We start from the raw sequence: 10,564 nt of genomic DNA on the forward strand, positions 1-10,564 counted from the left end.
CCTAAGGATGTAGCTCTAATTCTCTCTCTCCTCCTATATGAGTCTCCCCGTGTGTAACGCGTGTCCAACCCCGTCCTTCAGTCTTGTCGGTGATAAGGGATCTGTGATCTCCCTAGCTATGGGTGCTTATCATGCCTTCTTGGTTTCTATGAATCCTTTGTAAATAGTGTCTTCATGAGACTCTTCTCGGGCACCTTGTTTAAAGTTCTGTTTTTTTCTGGTACCTTGATGGACAGTGTCTACCTACCCTGAACTGTAGGTTATTTCAGGATAAGAATCATACACTACATATTTTATCTTCATGTCCTTTGTGCCTTAAAAAAGGACCAGGGCCTTTGGAAGTGTTTCTAGGAAGTGTTTTTGTGTGGTGGTGGTGGCATGCCGAATCTTTTAGTTAAAGCATGTGGGATCTAGTTCCCTGACCAGGGATCGAACCCAGGCCCCCTGCACTGGAAGAGCAGAGTCTTAGCCACTGGACCCCAGGGAAGTCCCCTAGAAGTGTCTCTAGAAAGTATTTTAAAAGGTTTATTGGAAGAATAAATGTATGAATGAATACTACTTTTAAGATGAGATGAGGAGTAACACAGAAGAAGAGACAAAACAACTTGTAAAATAGGCCTTTGAAAAGCATGCTCTGGCCCCCGTCTAACTTAGCACTAGAGACAGAAGCATGCAGCTGGGGGCTCTCCCTCCTTCGAAAGAAAATTCAGATACAGTTCCTAGACTGCGATAGCTCCAGGTCTGGAACCAGGCTCTCCCTGTTGCTGTGCACATAGGAACGTTAGATGGCAGAACATGGAGACTCGGGAGGCCGCGTTCAAGAGGAACGCCAGCCACAGCGCTCCTTCCTTGAGACGTTAACTCTGCAGTTTGGGATTAGCTCCTGTGGTTTGGCTGGTTACCTGGTTGATGTTTAGCAAGCAGTAACAGACATTTCCCTTTCTTCTCTAGGCAACCCAGTGCCCAAACCAAAACAGCATTGTTCTGCCTAGAGAACAAAATAAAACAGTCAAACAGCACAAGCCCACGGCGGAGCGTGTCCATGCGGTATTTCCCACTGAGATTCTTAAGGATTGAGAAACAGCATGGCCAGTTTAGTGTTTCCCTTTCAAAGCCTTCTTGCTGCACACAAAGTAAAATGTCAACCCCCCGAGAGCTGGGTCACTAAGAGAGCTGCACATGTCAGAATAGACGTCCAGGAAGGAGGTGGAGGGCAGAGATGCCATGGGGTGCCAGCGGGACTCACCTTTTCAGGTATGCCATGAGAAAGGCAGCAGAGGAGCTGGTTTACTCAATCTAAAGGCAAGAGGTGGTGATGAATGGGCAAAGGGCTCCAGGGAAGAGAGGGCACGCGTGTGACGCACTTACACGCTGGTCTACTCTCCTTCCCAGTCGCGCGCCCACCAGTCTCGTGCTTCTGCTGCTGCTGCTGTTCCCACTGCTCACGTCCCCGCCAGTGGCATCACCACCATCAGCAGGGCCTTCATGACCACGGACAGTAGTTACAAGTATCCTGCAAGGAAAAGCGAAAGTCGCTCAGTCGTGTCCGACTCTGCCACCCCAGGGACTATGCAGTCCATGGAATTCTCCAGGCCAGAATACTGGAGATGGTAGCCTACCCCTTCTCCAGGGAATCTTCCTGACCCAGGAATCTAACTGGAGACTCCTGCATTGCAGACAGATTCTTTGCCAACTGAGCTGTCAGAGAAGCCATGTGTACATACATACTAAGTATATTAACACCTGTGCAGTTCAGTCTACATCCATTTTATACAAGGAAATTCATGCATATTTAAATTTAGATTCATCCACCCATAAATCCTGCTATTTTCTCCCATACACGTGGTTTTTCCTATTGCTCTCAAGACTTTGTCTTTAGCAGTTTGATCATAATGTGTCTTTTTGTGTTTTGTGTTTTCCTGGTTGGGTTTGTTAAGTTTCTTGGATTTGAAGGATGATTTTTTGTTGTTTAGTTGCTAAGTTGTGTCTGACTCTTTGCGACCCCAAGGACTTTGAGCCCACCAGGCAGGCTCCTCTATCCCTGGGATTCTCCAGGCAAGAATACGGGGGTGGGTTGCCATTTCCTTCTCCAGGGGATCTTCCCAACTCAGGGATTAAACCCGTTTCTCCTGCACTGCAGGTGGATTCTTTACCATTGAGCTGCCAGGAAAGCCTTGAAGGATGGTATGTTGGGGCACTTGACACTGTCTCACAGATTTCTATGGTCTGTGCAGTTTTCCTTATATCTTTATTTCGCTTCTTCAGCCTTGATAATTTCTATTGGTCTATTTTCCAAATTCATGAATTTTTTCTTGTGCCATCTCAAATATGCCAGATAGCCTATTCAGTTAATTCTTACATTTTAGTTTTTACATTTTTAGGTTCCAGAATTTCCATTTGATCCTATTCTTTTTCATAGTTTTCATTTCTCCCTTGAGAGTTTGTGTGTTTATTCATTTTTGGTATATTTTTGTTTAATTCTTTGAGCATATTCATAACAGCTCCTTAGAAGTCTTTGCTGTATCCAACATCTGGGCCGTTAGGCATAAGTTTCACCTTACGTTTTTTTTTTTTTTTTCTGGTGAGAACAACTTAAGTTCCACCCTCCTGGTGTATTTCTGTTATACAATACAGTGGTGTTAGCTGTAGTCACCGTGTTTCATCGTAGTTCCTCAGGCCTTATCCATTTTATAGCCGAATGTTTGTACTCTTTCACCAGCCTCTCACTGTTTTCCTCGCTGGCCAGCCCCTGGTAGTCATTTTTTCTACTCTTTGTTTCTACGAGTTTGATTTTCACATATACATGATGCTGTGCACTGTATGTCTTCCTCTGCCTGGCTTATTTCACTACCATAATGCCCTCAAGGCCCATCATGTGGTTGCAGATGACAGGGTTCCCTTCATTTTTTTCCTTTATGTATGTATCTGTGTGTATATATACACACAGTGGTAAAGAATCTCCCTGCCAGTGCAGGAGATGCAAGAGACACGGGTTCGATCCCTGGGTCGGGAAGAGCTGGAGGAGGAAATGGCAACCTGCTCCAGTATTCTTGCCTGGGGATTTCCATGGACCAAGGAGCCCTGTGGGCTATAGTCCATGGGGTCGAAAAGAGGCAGACACAACTGAGCAACTGAGCACACACATACACACACATGTAGATACACAAATATCCATATATATATATATGGATATAGATGATTTAATATATATGTATGGATATAGATATAGATGGATTTACAAATACTTATATCATGGATATATAGTAGATGCACATATCTCATATTTTTATTCTGTTGATGTGAACTTAGGTTGTTCCATGTCTTAGCTATTGTGAATAATGCTGTAATGAATTTGAGAATGCTGGTATGTTTCTAATATCTTGGTTTTCTTTCCTTTGACTATACACCAGCAGTGGGATCGCTGGGTCGAATGGTAAGCTCTGTTTCGAATTTCTTGAGGAACCTCCCTGCTGGTCTCTATAGCGGCTGCATCGGTTTCCATCCCCGCCGACAGTGCACCAAGCTTCCCTTTCTCCACGCTCACTCCAAGAGTAGGGCTGGTGTCTTTTCGCTTTAAAGATAAGCATTTTAGGTAATGCATTATGATGCGTCTGGGTTTTATGTTTTCCTCTTACAGGCACAATGTTTATGTTTCAGGGGGCTATTCGCACGCACGGATTCAGAGTGGAACGCCTGGCCTTCTCGCGGTGGGCAAGTGCTGAAGTCTGTGCCATCGTCTTTGTTCTTTGTGCTTGCCTCTCCAGCACTGCCCCCTGTGCCTACGCGCTCTCCTGCTTAGCCTTGAGCAGAGGCTGTTCGGAAACTCCTCAAGTCACTAAGGCTTCCGCCTTCTGCCACCCAAGCTGCGTGTGGGGGTTGAGGAACACATTCAACGTTTACAAGTCTCCCCAGGCCTTTGATTTTTGCCAGATTTTCTGGTGTCTCCCACATGCGTATGCAGTTTAGTAGTCAGCCAGAGAGTGGATTATATCAGCCTTTCTATGGTTCTCCTGCTTCCAAAGTCTCCTCATTAAATTTTTGTTCACTTTACCACTGACCCAAAACTAAGTTCACCACCTCTGGCCAGTAGAATTTTGCTTCTGGAACTTGGTGGGTAGAGAAATCCCCTAGGCATGAATCCCAAAAGCTCACTCTGTGTGTGTGTGTGTGTGTGTGTGTGTTTTCACAATGCAAAAATATTTTTTCATGAACAAATACTTCTCAAGCTCTTGCTTGCCTTTGGGTGTTTTCCTCTGCTCTGAAAAAGTTGATTTTTAATTTTTTTTCCAATTTTTTTTTCTGCAAAGGGAAATTGACTCATAGATCTATTAATACATGGAGAATCACCGATTTTGCATACTTTTGTCTGTGAACCACTCTGCTCTCTGATTTTTTTGGCGTCTCTCTGCCTCGGATATGGCAGAACTGGGAATGCTCACAGACAGAAGCGAGTCCAGTGGATCCCTGGGGCTCAGTGGCTCAGTGGAGTGACTTGTGTCCCCCTCCAAACACATATGTTGAAGCTGTAACCCTTACAGTAACTATATTTGGAGATAGCATCCTTAGGGGGTAGTTAAGGTTAAATGAGGTCATAAGGATGGAATCTTAATCCAATAGACTGACCTTGTAAGATGAAGAAGAGAGAATTCTTTCTCCACTACACACACCAAGGAAAGGCCATGTGACCACAAAGTAAGATGGTGGCCATCTGTAAGACGGGAAGAATATCGTGGTTTGGGAAGCAAAGTAATTTATTCATCTAAGTACATATAGCTTATCAGTGGCAGCTCCTTCACGTCAGCTGACTTGATGTGAAAAAGTTCATTGTTAACAGGAAAGTTACTAGCATATGTCACGACTGTCCAGCTTTAGATCAGATATTACCCATCTGACAACTCATCTTTCTCTGTGTATCAGATTTACCACGTTGATCCCATAGTCTTCCCTGGTAGCAATCTTCTGAATCTGAGGAGATGCTGACCTTTCAGCTGGCCATGCCTTCAACCATGACCCACGGCCCACACTGCTCACCCGACCATCTTCACTCGTTGAAATACTGTTTGCCTTTGCCAGATTCTTGAGACTGTGATGCCCGGAGTCTGTCTGCTCCTACAGTAAACCAACATTTGTGCTTGTCTCCAGCCTGAATAGAGGGCCTTTCTTAGCTAAAATGAATAAATTTCCATGGAAGCAATGATGTGGTTCTTTTCTTCTAGTGATGGTTGAGGTAACTGGGTTAAGGACTTAACATATACATCTATGGTACTTAGACTTTTAGAGAGCTGAGGCTTCTGTCCTTAGTGATATCCTTTTGTAATCAAACTCCAACTCGAAAAGAATCCAAAGAGAAGATAAACGTGGCCGCCAAGGAGAAATCAAGACCCATTTTCATCTATTAAGCTCTTTGCTCTCAGTTTTACTACAACTCATTTCTCTCTACTCACGTTAGATCTTTATTTGACTCTGTGGGTTCGGTGTCCCTCCTTCACTTAGATGAGCTTTCCTCGCTTATGGAATGAGTCTCAAGTCCAGTGCATTCTTCATCGCTGGCACTGTGCATGGTGTAACACAAGAGAAATTGAGCCATGGACATGTCTCCAAGATAAATCAACGATCTTCATTTGCAAATCAGTCTTGTTCATTTCCTGAAGCATTCAATCTGAAAAAGCCGTGGAGCTGGGATTTTTCCCTGTGATCTAGACGATGCTATCTTGTTATACTTCACGAATAATACTGAGTGCACGCTGTATGTATATATGTTCTCTAATTCTGCCTTGCAGCAGCCAAAACCAGAAGATTAGCATACAGAGATTACCATCTCCTGGGTCATTTTCTCAACTAGTATGCTTCACTTTCCCACAGGACAGGCCTGTCAATCCTCGCACCCCTGAATTCTTCAGCGTGAGTCAATCCTGTGGTAAAATGTTCCCATTGTTAGGATAACTTCAGGCAGCGGAGGGAAAGCCCATCTTCAGGGGTTATTTCCAGGATAATAGATTACTAAGAACTGTCAATTACACAGATGACTCTGCAGTGTCTGACACATGGCAGTAACTAAGCAAGTATTCAAATGTTTGTTAAATAAATAGACTTCCATTCACATTGTTGTCTACACCAGTGAAAAATAAAGTTGGATTCACAATATGAGAATATTTTACTTTCGTTATACTATGATCCATTCGTTCAGTGAATTGATAACTTGAGTATTCGGCATGGTGGTTTATGTGTATGCTAATTTCTCATTAAATGCTTCCCGAGTCTCCCTCTATCTTCCCCGGTGCCCTCTGTGTCTTTCACACTAATCCCCTCTTGTTCCCTAGGTTTACCTAATTTCCAAAATTCTGCTCTTGGCTCACTTTTAATCCCATTTCCCCCCATGGTGGTCCCTTCTATACAGATGATTTTAGCTCTTTCCCGTAGATAATTCATCATTATCTACAGGGGTAAGTCATCAACAGTTGGTAAGGGAGTGAAAACCTTGAATTGCAAACAGGGCTTTAAATTTTTTTTTTAGTGTCCCTGGATGTGTTCCAGTGTCTCATAGTTTGTATTCTATGGGAACTGGAATAGAGTTTGTGTCCTGCTGCTGTATGAAAACTGTGTAAATTTTAATTATATTGAATTGGTTCACAGTGCTTTTCACATCTATACTACCTTGCTGTCTATTCATCCTATTAATTTTTGAGAGTTTGATATGAAACTTCACCTACAATTCTTAATTTATCTACTTAAGAGAATAATTGTAATATATAGTGGGACTATATGTAACTCTGTGCTATGTTTCCAAGTATCCTGTAAATCTGTTATCTCACTTTCATAATTAAAAAAAGAAAAAAGAAAATATACAAAAAAAAAGACAACAAATAGGACTTGGACAGGTGAAAATAGGGAGAGGACTGTTCAAGCAGAAGAGAAAATATAAGGAAAGTAATAGTTGCAACAGGGGCAGGACTGTTTGAAGGACAAGTGTCACCCTGAGTATCAGGGTAAGGCATGAAACCATGTTGGTGCTTTATTCTGCAAAGACTAGAAAACTTTGTTTTATAAATAACTTAGGCTCCCAGAAGGCTTTTCTCAATAGAGAACAAGATGAGTGAGTTACACTTAAAGAAGATCCCTGTTACAACACAGGGAAGCTTAACGAAGATCCCTGTGACAACACAGGGAACTTTGGCTGGGAAGAGACAAGAAATAGAAGGAGATAAAAGAGCAGAGTGATACAGGTATGAATTAGTGAGAGTTTACTTAGGGGATAACAGCAGGTGTGAAAAATAAAATGCATGTGCTAGCTCAGCTGTTGGCTAAGGATGGTCACTCGGACCACGTCTAGTCTGCCCGTTGCCTGTTTTTGTAAATAAAGTTTTATTGGAACGCAGCCACATTCATGCATTTATGTATTGTCTGTGGCTTCTTTTGTGCTGCAACAGCAGAGTTGAATGTTATGATAGAGACTGCATGGCCCACAAAGACTAAATTGCTATCTGGCGCTATTCCAAAAAAAGTTTGCCAACTTCTGTTCTAACTCAGAGATGCCAGTGTTGACATAACCTAAAGTCTGGCAAAACACAAAGGTTGGGACAGAGGAAAAGTCAAAAGCAAGTGGAAGTTTTGGTTCTGTGTTGACTGTAAGAACAATGGTCTCAGAGGGCGACGTGAAATCGAGAGGATAAAGACACTGAAGAAAACGTAGATGCATGCATCTTTGACTAGGAATTTTCAGAAAATAATGGAGAATTAAAAACTATTACTTTCTCATCTGTTACTGTCTCAACTATGGTCTCAGTTAGACCATCAAGAAGGCTGAGCTCCAAAGAATTGATGCCTTCTAGCTGTGGTGCTGGAGAAGACTCAAAAGTCCCTTGGACTGAAAGGAGATCAAACTAGTCAATCCTAAAGGGAATCAACCATGAATATTCATTGGAAGGACTGATGCTGAAGCTCCGATACTTTGGCCACCTGATGCAAAGAGCTGACTCACTGGGAAAGACTCTGATGCTGGGAAAGATTGAGGGCAGGAGGAGAAGAGTGTGATAGAGGATGAGATGGTTGGATGGCATCATGGACTCAATGGACATGGGTTTGAGCAAATTCCAGGAGACAGTGGAGGACAGGGAAGCCTAGTGTGTTGCAGTCCACAGGGTCACAAAGAGTCAGATGTGACTCATGACTAAACAGCAACAATAACTATCTCATCTCCAAATATAAGTGATTATTCACAACATTTTGAACATCAAGAAAAGTTCTAGTGTTGAATCAAGATCCAAGTAGGAGCCTTTTCTGGGTAGTCTAGGCTTCCTCGAGGCTTTCCTGATTACCTTCCATGCTTTGCTGCTGTCTTTTTCCTAAACTTTGGTTCTCCACTTAGGATAACTCACTTCCTGAGTGGCACCTGGGGCATGATGTCATCACTTCAAGTCACCGAAGCAAGGACAGTGAATCCTTGATCCCTGAAGATGTCTTTCATGGAAAGGTTTTAGATAACATTATTGATGACTGAACATAGATTAGAGTAGCATGTTCTCTTAATTCCCAGAGTTTTGTGAACACTATCAATCTGTTAGCACCATGCTTAGAAGTTTTAATCATAGAGCAATATTTCCAGCTCAACAACTTTTATTACTACTTCCATATTCGTATTGGAGGGCTTCCCTGGTGGTTCAGTGGGCAAAGAGTCTTCCCGCAGTGCAGGACAGTGATGTTTGATCCCTGGCTTGGGAAGATCCACTGGAGAAGGAAATGGCAACCCACTCTAGTATTCTTGCCTGGAGAATTCCATGGACAGAGGAGCCTTTCGGGCTACAGTCCACGGGGTCACCAAAAGGTGGACATGACTGAGTGACTAACACTTTAACTTTCACTGCATTGCAAGAAATGAGCTACCACTAGCCAACCTTATAAAGTACACAAGGCTTGTCCTTCCAAAACTAGTATCTCCCACATTCATATTGGAGATAATGCCAGCATCACAGAGGATGACTTTCCTTTCTTGACTGTTTTGGGTTTTTTTTAATATATTATTTATTTCATTTTGGCTGCACTGGGCTTTCATCGCTGCTTGGGATTTTTCTCTAGTTTCGGCAAGCAGAGGCTACTCTTGGTTGCCCCGTGTGGGCTGCTCATCACAGAGGCTTCCCTTGTTGCCGAGCGCAGGCCCTAGGGTGCACAGGCTCCAGTAGCTGCGGCACGTGGGCTCAGCAGTCGGGTCTCGCGGGCTCTCCAGCGCAGGATCCGTAGTTGCGGTGCACAGGCTCAGTTGCTCTGAGGCAAGGGGAATCTTCCTGGCCCAGGAATCGAACCTATGTCCCCTGCGTAGGTAGTTGGATTCTTTACCACTGATTCTACACCAGGGAATCACGACCATTTTAATTTTTAAAATGCCTCATAAAAGCTGGCCTCCTCAATAAGTTTACATTATGTTATCTTAATGAAAAATGGATTATTGATTATATTTTGAATATCTATATTTAAGTAGCATGATAATGTTTTTAAAACCTATCTTTGCGTGAAGATGAAAGCAACATAAGCAGAAAATCCAGTGGACACGTGTGCCGTGTGGTCTTTCCAAGACCAACTGTTGCTTTTGTCAGCTGAGTATTCAAGAATAACTGTTTCTATAGGAAATCATTATTATTGGCACATCTTGTTCTATACAGCTCTATCCAGAGATTGCTTTAGTCTTAAACACAAGAAACTTTAGACAGTGAAAGGAAAAGAAAAGATGATTATTATTGAACATTTGGTTGTCTGTGTGTGTATGTGTGCGTGTGTGTTAGCAGTGGAAAGAGAAAAAGAAAGCAAATAGAAGGAGAAGTAATGGGGAGTTTTGGTGTCCTCAATGGTGAATTTCCTTCCCAGGGTCCTTCCTGAGCTGGGAGGGATGACATCTGTCTTACCTCTTTTGAAAGAAGGGGATAGATGCAGAAAACGTCAAACCACAGTATACTGAGCTAGAATGATTTGGTGACTTTCTGAATTTGCATTTTTTGCCTCCTGTTATGACAAACATATTCTTGTACATTTGGGCATTACAAATAAAAAAAACATGAAAAAAAAAAAAAGATGAACTCTATCCAGCAGGGGAAACATCTCTGCCAGAATAATGTTCAATTAAATAAACAGTGTGTAATGAGAGCTGTTATTACCTGCTCTATGATCGTGCTCAGGCACGCAGTCTCAGGCTTGTGTGTCTAAGTGCTATCATAAATCTTTCAGTCTATTTTGCTTCTTAAAATTATAACTAATATCTCTTTAATGGTGAAGCCTGTATCCTCATTTAAATCTCTGAATCTCACCTAAACCTCCAATGTTGAAGGCTTATGTTTTCATTACTTCTTATCTTTGAAGAGATAAGAAAGTTTGAATTACAACAGATCATTTTAAAAAAGATAAAATCCCCTTGCTTGAAAATGAGAGGGTATTAAGAGTAGAATTCTGCTAGAAGAAGAAACGAAGAAATGCTTGCATCTGGCGAATCCTTCCGTTTTCATCTTTTTCGTATTAGTCTCATTTCTGTCCATATGACCCTTATGAGTTTCTGTCCTAGCTTCTTGTACTTAGCTCTGTA

Source organism: Bos indicus, chromosome 19 (assembly GCF_029378745.1).
Source record: "Bos indicus isolate NIAB-ARS_2022 breed Sahiwal x Tharparkar chromosome 19, NIAB-ARS_B.indTharparkar_mat_pri_1.0, whole genome shotgun sequence".
Lineage (NCBI taxonomy): Eukaryota > Metazoa > Chordata > Mammalia > Artiodactyla > Bovidae > Bos > Bos indicus.